Source organism: Melanerpes formicivorus, unplaced genomic scaffold, assembly GCF_026170545.1.
Source record: "Melanerpes formicivorus ecotype bairdi unplaced genomic scaffold, bMelFor1.0.p_v2 SCAF_45, whole genome shotgun sequence".
Classification (NCBI taxonomy): domain Eukaryota; kingdom Metazoa; phylum Chordata; class Aves; order Piciformes; family Picidae; genus Melanerpes; species Melanerpes formicivorus.
The window spans coordinates 68648-81829 of NW_027142397.1; the positions used below are offsets into that span (position 1 = coordinate 68648).

General features: G+C 55.9%; 2 long non-coding RNA genes across 2 annotated transcripts; both read right to left on the reverse strand.

Annotated features, from left to right (window-relative positions):
* Positions 1-2033: 2033 nt before the first annotated feature.
* Positions 2034-7579, reverse strand: LOC137451452 (uncharacterized). Its single transcript, XR_010989833.1, has 4 exons — positions 7481-7579; positions 5588-5749; positions 5416-5494; positions 2034-3194 (listed from the first exon to the last, which is right to left on the reverse strand). It is a non-coding gene; the product is annotated as an uncharacterized lncRNA (long non-coding RNA).
* A 77-nt stretch (positions 7580-7656) lies between these two features.
* Positions 7657-11069, reverse strand: LOC137451453 (uncharacterized). The gene is made up of 3 exons (XR_010989834.1): positions 10852-11069; positions 9546-9624; positions 7657-7814 (listed from the first exon to the last, which is right to left on the reverse strand). It is a non-coding gene; the product is annotated as an uncharacterized lncRNA (long non-coding RNA).
* Positions 11070-13182: the final 2113 nt, after the last annotated feature.

The following is a 13182-nucleotide window of genomic DNA, read 5'->3' on the forward strand; positions in this document are numbered from 1 at the left end:
TCCCCTAAGAATTTTCGAGCATTCAGCGCAGTTGGGCTGCAGAAATTAGCTCCCCCGGGGCGGCACACGCCGCGGCACGGCTGCACTGCCGGCCATTACACACCGGGTGGCAGCATTGAGCTCCCACGGGGCGGCACACGCCGCGGGACGGCTGCACTGCCGGCCATTACACACCGGGTGGCAGCATTGAGCTCTCCCGGGGCGGCACACGCCGCGGCACGGCTGCACTGCCGGCCATTACACACAGGGTGGCAGCATTGAGCTCCCACGGGGCCTCTGGGTACGGTTGAGGCAGCAGCCGCCACCCCCGCAGAGCCCCACCGGCCAAGCCCGGACACGCCCCCCCCCCCCCCCCCCAAAAGCCCCGAGCTGCCCCGCCAGTGGCCACCCCCCCAAGCCCCGCGCACCTCCAGCGGCTGCTATAGAGAAACCCCACAAAGCAGCAGAGACTGGCACTGACCTGGGACACAGCAGAAGAGCTGCAACCTCTACGAGCCACAACCCTGAAAGCATCTGGCGCCATGTTGTTGAGGGCGGTGCCATGCTGGGGGGTGGGGTTCAGGCTGGGGGGCGGTGACACGCTGGAGGGGGGCGGTGACACGCTGGAGGGGGGCGGTGACACGCTGGAGGGGGGCGGTGACACGCTGGAGGGGGGCGGTGACACGCTGGAGGGGGGCGGTGACACGCTGGAGGGGGGCGGTGCCACGCTGGAGGGGGGCGGTGCCACGCTGGGGGGGCGGTGCCACGCTGGGGGGGCGGTGACACGCTGGAGGGGGGCGGTGCCACGCTAGGGGGGCGGTGCCACGCTGGGGGGGCGGTGCCACGCTGGGGGGGCGGTGCCACGCTGGGGGGGGCGGTGCCACGCTGGGGGGGCGGTGCCACGCTGGGGGGGCGGTGCCACGCTGGGGGGGGCGGTGCCACGCTGGGGGGGGCGGTGACACGCTGGGGGGGCGGTGACACGCTGGGGGGGCGGCGACACGCTGGGGGGGGGGCGGTTACACGCTGGGGGGGCGGTGACACGCTGGGGGGGCGGTGACACGCTGGAGGGGGGCGGTGACACGCTGGAGGGGGGCGGTGACACGCTGGAGGGGGGCGGTGACACGCTGAGGGGGCGGTGCCACGCTGGGGGGGGTGGTGCCACGCCGGGGGGGGACGGTGACACGCCGGGGGGGGCGGTGCCTGCGTTGTCACCTCACTCTCAGCTTTTCATGGGTTTTATTCCCCTCCAAGACAACACGTTGAGTTCTGAGCAGCTGAGGAGCCCTGGGGAACACCTGTACAGAAATGTTCCTCCAAGAGCTGTCAGAAAAACGTTCGTTCCGCCAGCAGGCAGCTCTGGCTTCAGAACAAAAGCCTTCTGTGATCATTCTGTTTAGCTCAGCACCAGCTGCAGCCGTCGGTATTACCAAACTACACAGTAATGGCCTCCTCCCGGTGCCCTCCCGGTCCCAACAGTTTCCTCCCACCAAAGGACTGGCAGAGAACTGGAAGCGACTGGGAAGCAGATCCGGGCTACGGCGCAGGCGCCGGATCCATAGCGACGCTCGAGTCAAGCTCTCCGCTCTCCCCCTAAGAATTTTCGAGCATTCAGCGCAGTTAGGCTGCAGAAATTAGCTCCCCCGGGGCGGCACACGCCGCGGCACGGCAGCACTGCCGGCCATTACACACAGGGTTGAGCACTGAGCTCCCACGGGGCGCTATACGCCGCGGTACGGCTGCACTGCCGGCCATTACACACAGGGTGGCAGCATTGAGCTCCCACGGGGCGGCACACGCCGCGGCACGGCTGCACTGCCGGCCATTACGCACAGGGTGGCAGCATTGAGCTCCCCCGGGGCGGCACACGCCGCTGCACGGCTCCACTGCCGGCCATTACGCACAGGGTGGCAGCATTGAGCTCCCCCGGGGCGGCACACGCCGCGGTACGGCTGCACTGCCGGCCGTTACACACCGGGTGGCAGCATTGAGCTCCCCCGGGGCGGCACACGCCGCGGCACGGCTGCACTGCCAGCCGTTACACACCGGGTGGCAGCACTGAGCACCTCCCTGGGCGTGGGCAGCAGCCGGGCCCCCACGTGGGTTTTAGTTTCCAATGCTAAAAGCCTTTTAGAAGCAGAGAGGGCAGACAGGGGTCGTTTCCAAAGCTTTCATACGCACCAGTCAATCCAAGCTCTCCCTCTCCAGCTGCAAACCAGAGGTTTGCCTCCGCCTCACCTCACCCCAGTACTTACACTTTTAAAGATATTGTGGTGCCCTCGGAGAATTTTCAGCACTTTAGGGGGGGACCCCAGCCCTCGCTCACCTGCTCCTCTGCTGCAGCAGCCCCCTGCCCCACGTGGCAGAACCAGCCCACCCACAATCCCCCCACTCCCTTTGATTCACCCCCAAAAAGGCACAAAATAAAGCAAACTGCCCAGCCAGCACCTCCTGCCTTTCACAGCAAGGACTGAACATTGCAGCTTTGGCCAAGACTATCAGCCCAAAGGAAGGCCTGGCCCCTGAGGAGCTAAATGCAAGTGAACTGTCTGACACCACCACAGTCCTGTGAATGTTGCAAAGCAGTAGTGCATGCAGTATAATAATTCGAAAGTTAAGGGCTGCTCAAGCTTTACACAAAGTATCCTATTCAGTTTTGGGTTCCACTTAACACAAAGTAAAAGTATAAAAGGTCAGAGGGAAAGCCAACTCTACCTCTGAACTACAGCAAGAAATACTGGAATCAAGGGGCCCTTTCTTCTGCTACTAATAGATGAAGAGAACATGAAAACTGATGGGCTAAACCAACAGGGCAAGATTAGAATAACTAGTAGAGAGAACGGAAGATACAAAGCTTCAACTACATGTGTTTAGCAACGACTCCTACCAGATAACTTCCATGCCATAACTTTGCTGAATTCAAACAAGCCAGCTGGTGAAGCGTCTCGCTTACAGGCGGCCGACGAGGAGACGTGCAGAAGGCAGAGGCGAGGGAACAAGTCCTGAGCTTTGCTGCAGGCTGTCCTGCGGCTTCCCCTACCGACTCTTTCCCGTACACCACCGCAGAAGGAGTTGGGTGAATTTTGTCTCAAACCCATTAAACCCTTTGGTGGTTTCCGCTTCCCGAGGATGTGTCGGCACAAGTCCTTGTCGGGGCACCGCAAACAGGGAGAGACAAAGCTCCGAGATCCAGGAAGAGGACGGCTGAGCAGACACCCCTAAAGAGAGAAACTTCATCAGCTGAACCTCACACTTCTCCCAGCTTTGCAACAGCAAAGAACTTTGTGAACAACACAGTGGTGCTCCTAAGGAGGTCACCAGCTTACAAGTTACAGGAGAAATAAAAACCTTTTTATTACAGAAGCACTGGCAAAAATTTACGGACAGGAACAGCAGACGAGGAAATTCCGCGATTGAGCTAACGATAGACATCAGGCCTAGGATCTGGCTACCCTGACAAAGGATGCCAACAGGACAGAGTGAGGCCTCAGCAGCACTCCCAAAAAGCCCCACAGAGAGCCACAGGCTCTGGCCCGTGCCCCACCTACGGGCCGGCCCTCATGGCAGCAGCGCAACACCACCTCTTCAGGAGCCCAGGGACTGACCTCAGCCCCCTAAGGGCCAGGCAAGGTTGGTTCCTGTTAGCTGCCTAAAGCAGCCTCCCCAGCCCTGCTTACAGGGACCTTGGGCTGCTGCTGGGGACAGAAGGGGGATGGAGGGCTCCACAACTCGTCACACAGGCCCCGAGTACAAGGCTGTTAAGCTGACAGGGTGCCAAGGGAACAGGCTGCCATGAAGGCAGAGACCCAGGCCCTCAACTACAGGGTGGGTCACCTTGCCGCAGCAACACGACCCAGCGGCTTCGCTGTGTCCGACGAATAAAAGGAGGAAGTTCCACAGGAACAGAAGGGAAAACCTTTTCACTGTGTGTGCCAGAGCCCTGGAGCAGGCTGCCCAGAGAGTTAGTGGAGTCTCTGGAGACATTCAAAACCTGCCCCAGGTGATCCTGCACTGGCACAGGGGTTGGACCGGATGCTATTTTGGGGTCCCTTCCAACCCCTAACACTCAGTGATTCTGTGATTAGCTATGCTGGTGACAGAGTCTCACTGAGTGCTCTTTAAAATGTTTTTCTTTTCTTTCAGCCTAGGAGTTTCATATTTAAATAGACCTTCTGCTCTGTCTTCCCCCTTCCTTCTTCCATCTTGCGTCTAAAAACTAGGAGAGCTTGATGAGCTGTATCCTGGGCGTCCCAACGTAACACGTCTCAACTGCATACATGGATTTTGTAATCTTTTGCCCCATTGCTCGCACAGGGTGGATTAAGTTCATTACTTATAGCTTGTCAGGACAGCTGTTGAAGTGTCCTGTGCAATGCAGGAGGAGTTGAATCCCATAGGAAACCACATTACTGTGCTTTGTCAGCCTGGTTATGGTCAGAAACCTCCTTCATTTTTTTTTCTCTTAAACAGACATATCACATGAGTCCCCAGAATTAATTTGCCTCTTCTCATAATTATTTCTTTAAAACTGTCTTAGAAGTGTCTCTGTCCTTCCCTCTCTCTAGATACTGGCCTCCTGAGCCCATGGCAGACTTGCACAGAGCTACTGCGAGCACCACTCTGCACGGCCTCTGGGGGGCTTTCAAGCACAGGCACCCCAGGAGAATCCAAACCTAACCTTGCAGCTGGCCTTAGAGCTCCTCTTTGGAAAACTGTCGCTGCCAGGGCCCACAAACCCAACATCCTCTGTCAGCAACCTGGATGTAAGAGCTGAAAAGTGTCAACGGAAATTGTACTTGGACACCTCAGGAAGATCCTTCAATGAAAGAGCTGGCTCCTCCTGAAGGGCAAGTATGAATGGAGCTCTCAAAGTACCACACTTCAGAGCCTCCTACTTGCTAGCACTAAGACAATTGTTCATGTAGAACGACTGGCCACTCACTTCAACAAACCCCACAGAACTGGCTCCTATCAACTCTCCAGAAGACACTGCTGCACTAGCTTGGCTGCCTGACCGGCTCAGTTCAGGTGGCTTAGGATCTCACAGAGGGTACCACAAGAACTGAGGGGACTGCAATCTTTGCAGCTTCAACTTTCCTTCTCTGCTACTTCTTTTTTCAGATGGATTTTTTTTCAAAGGGACTGCTGGACAGCGGAACAGGATGGATGGCTGGGCCCCGAGAGCGGTGGGGAACAGAGTTAAACCCAGCCGGTGGCCGGCCGGGCACAAGTAGTGTTCCCCAGGACACCCCTTGTGAGAGAGTGAGTCCAGAGAAGGGCCACAAAGCTGGTGAGGGGTCTGGATAACAAGCCTTAGGAGGAGTGGCTGAAGGAACTGGGACTGTTTAATGTGCAGAAGAGGAAGCTGAGGGAATTATGGTGTGGTCTGGCTTCAGCTCTCAACTAGTTCCACGTTGAGCAAGGACAGCTTGTACTCACAGAAGGCACTGGCTGCTTGGGTTCAAGGTTCCTGCAGAGCTCAGGCTATCTCTCTTCATTAGTGAGGTCGTCCTGTCACCTAGGCAGAGAGAAGAAAATGCAGCTATGAAATTAGACCACTGGAATCGTGAGACTCGTTCTGTGTGCGACTCCAGGAGACTCCAAACCTAACCTTGGAGCTGCCCTGAAGAGCTCCTCTTTGGAAAAGTCTCGCTGCCGGGCCCCACAAACCCCACACCCTCTGTCAGCAAACCGGATGTACGAGCTGAAGAGTGTCGACAGAAACTGTACGTGGACAGCTCAGGAAGATCCTGCCAGTCCCAGCACACCAGACCTGGAATGATCAAAGAAAGTCCGTTAACAACTGTCTGTGTGTCTGCTCATAGCTTGAGGAGAACCCCCCAACTCCTTCAGGACCCCCCCAGATTCCCCAACTTAGATGCCCACAAAACCCCTTTGGAGGCACCCAAACCCCCCATCTGATACGCCCAGCTCCATTTTAGGTACCCCCAGACGCTTCTAATGTCCCCAGACCCGCTGGTGGACCAGCCCAGAACCCCCTGACACTATCCCAGACCCTTTCAGGGGGCTCCACACCCCTTCTAGATGCCCACAAAACCCCTTCACCTGCCAAAAGAAACCTCTACCTGCCTCCAAACCCCATTTGGGGGCCACTCAGACCCCTTAGCAGCGGGTGGCAGCAACCAAGTCTGTTGCTCTCACCAATTAAACCTGGATGTTAGGAAGAAGGTCTTCATAGAATAGAATAGAGCAGGTTGAAAGAGAGATTGGCCTTTGGAATGTGCTGCCCAGGGAGGTGGTGGAGTCACCATCACTGGAAGTGTTTAGAAAGAGACTGGATGAGGCACTCAGTGCCGTGGTTTAGTTGATTGGAATGGAATGGACCGGACCAGGTTGGAAGAGACCTTCAAGATCATCGTGTCCAACCTATCATCCAACACCACCTAATCAACTAAACCATGCAACCAAGCACCCTATCCAGTCTCCTCCTGAACACCTCCAAAGATGGTGACTCCACCACCTCCCTGGGCAGCCCATTCCAATGGGCAATCACTCTCTCTGTGCAGAACCTCTTCCTAACCTCTAGCCTAAACCTCCCCTGGCACAGCTTGAGACTGTGTCCTCTTGTTCTGGTGCTGCTTGCCTGGAAGAAGAGACCAACCCCCACCTGGCTACAACCTCCTTTCAGGGAGTCGTAGAAAGCAAGAAGGTCTCCCCTGAGCCTCCTCTTCTCCAGGCTAAGCAACCCCAGCTCCCTCAGCCTCTCCTCACAGGCCTGTGCTCCAAACCCCTCCCCAGATTTGTTGCCCTTCTCCGGACACCTTCCAGCAACTCAACGTCTTGCTTAAACGGAGGGGCCCAGAACTGGACACGGGACTCAAGGTGTGCCCTAACCAGTGCCAAGTGCAGGGGCAGAATGACCTCCCTGCTCCTGCTGGCCACTCTGATCCTGATATTGGCCAGGTTGCCAGTGGCCTTCTTGGCCACCCGTGCACGCTGCTGGTCACGACCAGAAGACAGGGATCAGAAGAGTCTTTGGCCAAGCTGTAAACCTCTTCCTAACATTCAGCCTAAACCTCCCCTGGCACAGCTTGAGACTGTGCCCTCTTGCTCTGGTGCTGCTTGCCTGGGAGAAGAGACCAACCCCCACCTGGCTACAACCAGAACTGAGGGGATTGCAATCTTTGCAGCTTCAGCTTTCCTTCTCTGCTACTTCTTTTTTCAGATGGATTTTTTTTCAAAGGGACTGCTGGACAGCAGAACAGGATGGATGGCTGGGCCCCAAGAGCGGTGGGGAACAGAGTTAAACCCAGCCGGTGGCCGGCCGAGCACAAGTGCTGTTCCCCAGGACACCCCTTGTGAGAGAGTGAGTCCAGAGAAGGGCCACAAAGCTGGTGAGGGGTCTGGATAACAAGCCTTAGGAGGAGTGGCTGAAGGAACTGGGACTGTTTAATGTGCAGAAGAGGAAGCTGAGGGAATTACGGTGTGGTCTGGCTTCAGCTCTCAACTGGTTCCACGTTGAGCAAGGACAGCTTGTACTCACAGAAGGCACTGGCTGCTTGGGTTCAAGGTTCCTGCAGAGCTCAGGCTATCTCTCTTCATTAGTGAGGTTGTCCTGTCACCTAGGCAGAGAGAAGAAAATGCAGCTATGAAATTAGACCACTGGAATCGTGAGACTCGTTCTGTGTGCGACTCCAGGAGAATCCAAACCTAACCTTGGAGCTGCCCTGAAGAGCTCCTCTTTGGAAAACTCTCGCTGCCGGGCCCCACAAACCCCACACCCTCTGTCAGCAAACCGGATGTACGAGCTGAAGAGTGTCGACAGAAACTGTACGTGGACAGCTCAGGAAGATCCTGCCAGTCCCAGCACACCAGACCTGGAATGATCAAAGAAAGTCCCTTAACAACTGTCTGTGTGTCTGCTCATAGCTTGAGGAGAACCCCCCAACTCCTTCAGGACCCCCCCAGATTCCCCAACTTAGATGCCCACAAAACCCCTTTGGAGGCACCCAAAGCCCCCATCTGATACGCCCAGCTCCGTTTTAGGCACCCCCAGACGCTTCTAATGTCCCCAGACCCGCTGGTAGACCAGCCCAGAACCCCCTGACACTATCCCAGACCCTTTCAGGGGGCTCCACACCCCTTCTAGATGCCCACAAAACCCCTTCACCTGCCAAAAGAAACCTCTACCTGCCTCCAAACCCCATTTGGGGGCCACTCAGACCCCTTAGCAGCGGGTGGCAGCAACCAAGTCTGTTGCTCTCACCAATTAAACCTGGATGTTAGGAAGAAGGTCTTCATAGAATAGAATAGAGCAGGTTGAAAGAGAGATTGGCCTTTGGAATGTGCTGCCCAGGGAGGTGGTGGAGTCGCCATCACTGGAAGTGTTTAGAAAGAGACTGGATGAGGCACTCAGTGCCGTGGTTTAGTTGATTGGAATGGAATGGACCGGACCAGGTTGGAAGAGACCTTCAAGATCATCGTGTCCAACCTATCATCCAACACCACCTAATCAACTAAACCATGCAACCAAGCACCCTACCCAGTCTCCTCCTGAACACCTCCAAAGATGGTGACTCCACCACCTCCCTGGGCAGCCCATTCCAATGGGCAATCACTCTCTCTGTGCAGAACCTCTTCCTAACCTCTAGCCTAAACCTCCCCTGGCACAGCTTGAGACTGTGTCCTCTTGTTCTGGTGCTGCTTGCCTGGAAGAAGAGACCAACCCCCACCTGGCTACAACCTCCCTTCAGGGAGTCGTAGAAAGCAAGAAGGTCTCCCCTGAGCCTCCTCTTCTCCAGGCTAAGCAACCCCAGCTCCCTCAGCCTCTCCTCACAGGCCTGTGCTCCAAACCCCTCCCCAGCTTTGTTGCCCTTCTCCGGACACCTTCCAGCAACTCAACGTCTTGCTTAAACGGAGGGGCCCAGAACTGGACAGGGGACTCAAGGTGTGCCCTAACCAGTGCCAAGTGCAGGGGCAGAATGACCTCCCTGCTCCTGCTGGCCACTCTGATCCTGATATTGGCCAGGTTGCCAGTGGCCTTCTTGGCCACCCGTGCACGCTGCTGGTCACGACCAGAAGACAGGGATCAGAAGAGTCTTTGGCCAAGCTGTAAACCACTTCCTAACATTCAGCCTAAACCTCCCCTGGCACAGCTTGAGACTGTGTCCTCTTGTTCTGGTGCTGCTTGCCTGGGAGAAGAGACCAACCCCCACCTGGCTACAACCAGAACTGAGGGGACTGCAATCTTTGCAGCTTCAGCTTTCCTTCTCTGCTACTTCTTTTTTCAGATGGATTTTTTTTCAAAGGGACTGCTGGACAGCAGAACAGGATGGATGGCTGGGCCCCAAGAGCGGTGGGGAACAGAGTTAAACCCAGCCGGTGGCCGGCCGGGCACAAGTGCTGTTCCCCAGGACACCCCTTGTGAGAGAGTGAGTCCAGAGAAGGGCCACAAAGCTGGTGAGGGGTCTGGATAACAAGCCTTAGGAGGAGTGGCTGAAGGAACTGGGACTGTTTAATGTGCAGAAGAGGAAGCTGAGGGAATTACGGTGTGGTCTGGCTTCAGCTCTCAACTACCTCCACGTTGAACAAGGACAGCTTGTACTCACAGAAGGCACTGGCTGCTTGGGTTCAAGGTTCCTGCAGAGCTCAGGCTATCTCTCTTCATTAGTGAGGTCGTCCTGTCACCTAGGCAGAGAGAAGAAAATGCAGCTATGAAATTAGACCACTGGAATCGTGAGACTCGTTCTGTGTGAGACTCCAGGAGAATCCAAACCTAACCTTGGAGCTGCCCTGAAGAGCTCCTCATAGCTTGAGGAGTACCAGAGCAGGAACAATTCCCAAAAGGTTTTCACTGCATTCCTAGGGCACTTGAAGGATTGCCCTGGCTGTAGTTAATACCTAGAAATTCCCCTCAAAATCTTTGCAGCACAGCAAGGAAATTGAGGGATGGGAAGGCAATATGTACTTACACGTTAGGCAAGAATTGGCTTTGCAAACTAATCTCTCTAACTGTTGGATATGCACTGAACTTCCTCGAGGCCAAATGAGGACCCCTTTATTTGGGGAAGCCTCAATGAATTGGACTTGGGGGGCATCAGACTGGGTGACTACATCCGAGAGTAACTTCCACAAGTGTCAGCATGGGAAAGATAGCTCAGAAAGCCTGGGTCCAAAGTTTGACTTAAGAAAATATAGTATAGGAATATACTGTTGGCTGTGAGAAAGGGGGGAATTGATGAACAGAAAAGTCTCATTAACAGAACCACAGAGTTGATAAGAATTTTCCGCTTGTTAGCTGAAATGCTGGAACGCAGGGAGGGGGAGAGGGGCTGGCAGACAGCCTTTGGATAGAGAAGGAATAACAGGATTTGTCAGTGATTCACTTCTGTTAGTCTTGGACAAGATGCTCTTTTGTATACGATAAAGGACACCTGCATGATATGTGTACTTCTGCTCTTTTAGATAGATAAGCTTTGTATAGATAGGCAGCATCTGGACCTCTGTCATTATAGACAGATAACTTTTTGTATAAAAGTTTGCCCAAACCTCTCTGAAGACACACAGCTCTTTTGAAATGATCCTACCTGTGTCAGGCGCCAGAATAGAAGCACGATACAAGAGACTTACTGAGTCTCTTGTGTGTCTTTCTCTAAGTCATTATCAACGCTGTTTGCAGCACAAACCCAAACCAAAACCCACCCCGAGACACCCCCAGCTCCCACGGGAGCCTGCAGAGACCTCCCAAAGGGTCCGTCGGAGGTGCCCAGCTGCCTCTCCACGACCCTTGATCCTTTCAGATGGACCCACGAGAACTTTACCCAGACCCTTTTAGGTGCCCCCAGACCTCCTCCGTCACCCCCAAAAGCCTTGCCGATGGCCCCAGACCACCTTCAGACGCCGGAAGGAACACACCTGGGAGTCCCGGGCCGGCAGCGACACCGGAAACCGCACTGCAAGCTTCCCGAATGCGTCACGACCCCTTGCCCCGCCAAAGTACGGCGGTTCGCAGGCACCCTGGGGCACAGAACGGCGTCAGGCACCGAATCAGGGCTCTCCGCGACAGCTCCGGCTCCAAAGCTGCTCAGCGCGGCGCCCGCCCCCCCGGCCAGAAAAGCGGGGCGAAGCCCGCGAGGAGGGCGCGTGCGCGGGACCGGACCCGCTGCGGCGCAGGCGCCGTATCCATAGCGATGACCGGGACGCTGCCCCCCGGGGGCCAGCCGAGCCGGGCTAGGGCGCAGGCGCCGTATCCATAGCGACGACCGGGACGCTGCCCCCCGGGGGCCAGCCGAGCCGGGCTAGGGCGCAGGCGCCGTATCCATAGCGACCACCGGGACGCTGCCCCTCTGTCGCGAGCACAGCCGGGCTAGGACGCAGGCGCCGTATCCATAGCGACCACCGGGACGCTGCCCCTCTGGCGCCAGCAGAGCCGGGCTAGGGCGCAGGCGCCGGATCCATAGCGACGCTCGAGTCAAGCTCTCCGCTCTTCCCCTAAGAATTTTCGAGCATTCAGCGCAGTTAGGCTGCAGAAATTAGCTCCCCCGGGGCGGCACACGCCGCGGCACGGCTGCACTGCTGGCCGTTACACACAGGGGGGCAGCATTGAGCTCCCCCGGGGCGGCACACGCCGCGGCACGGCTGCACTGCCGGCCGTTACACACCGGGTGGCAGCACTGAGCACCTCCCTGGGCGTGGGCAGCAGCCGGGCCCCCACGTGGGTTTTAGTTTCCAATGCTAAAAGCCTTTTAGAAGCAGAGAGGGCAGACAGGGGTCGTTTCCAAAGCTTTCTTACGCACCAGTCACTCCAAGCCCTCCCTCTCCAGCTGCAAACCAGAGGTTTGCCTCCGCCTCGCCTCACCCCAGTACTTACACTTTTAAAGATAGTGTGGTGCCCTCGGAGAATTTTCAGCACTTTAGGGGGGGGGCCCCCAGCCCTCGCTCACCTGGTCCTCTGCTGCAGCAGCCCCCTGCCCCACGTGGCAGAACCAGCCCACCCACAATCCCCCCACTCCCTTTGATTCGCCCCCAGAAAGGCACAAAATAAAGCAAACTGCCCAGCTAGCACCTCCTGCCTTTCACAGCAAGGACTGAACATTGCAGCTTTGGCCAAGACTATCAGCCCAAAGGAAGGCCTGGCCCCTGAGGAGCTAAATGCAAGTGAACTGTCTGACACCACCACAGTCCTGTGAATGTTGCAAAGCAGTAGTGCATGCAGTATAATAATTCGAAAGTTAAGGGCTGCTCAAGCTTTACACAAAGTATCCTATTCAGTTTTGGGTTCCACTTAACACAAAGTAAAAGTATAAAAGGTCAGAGGGAAAGCCAACTCTACCTCTGAACTACAGCAAGAAATACTGGAATCAAGGGGCCCTTTCTTCTGCTACTAATAGATGAAGAGAACATGAAAACTGATGGGCTAAACCAACAGGGCAAGATTAGAATAACTCGTAGAGAGAACGGAAGATACAAAGCTTCAACTACATCTGTTTAGCAACGACTCCTACCAGATAACTTCCATGCCATAACTTTGCTGAATTCAAACAAGCCAGCTGGTGAAGCGTCTCGCTTACAGGCGGCCGACGAGGAGACGTGCAGAAGGCAGAGGCGAGGGAGCAAGTCCTGAGCTTTGCTGCAGGCTGTCCTGCGGCTTCCCCTACCGACTCTTTCCCGTACACCACCGCAGAATGAGTTGGGTGAATTTTGTCTCAAACCCATTAAACCCTTTGGTGGTTTCAGCTTCCCGAGGATGTGTCGGCACAAGTCCTTGTCGGGGCACCGCAAACAGGGAGAGACAAAGCTCCGAGATCCAGGAAGAGGACGGCTGAGCAGACACCCCTAAAGAGAGAAACTTCATCAGCTGAACCTCACACTTCTCCCAGCTTTGCAACAGCAAAGAACTTTGTGAACAACACAGTGGTGCTCCTAAGGAAGTCACCAGCTTGCAAGTTACAGGAGAAATAAAAACCTTTTTATTACAGAAGCACTGGCAAAAATTTATGGACAGGAACAGCAAACGAGGAAATTCTGCGATTGAGCTAACGATAGACATCAGGCCTAGGATCTGGCTACCCTGACAAAGGATGCCAACAGGACAGAGTGAGGCCTCAGCAGCACTCCCAAAAAGCCCCACAGAGAGCCACAGGCTCTGGCCCGTGCCCCACCTACGGGCCGGCCCTCATGGCAGCAGCGCAACACCACCTCTTCAGGAGCCCAGGGACTGACCTCAGTCCCCTAAGGGCCAGGCAA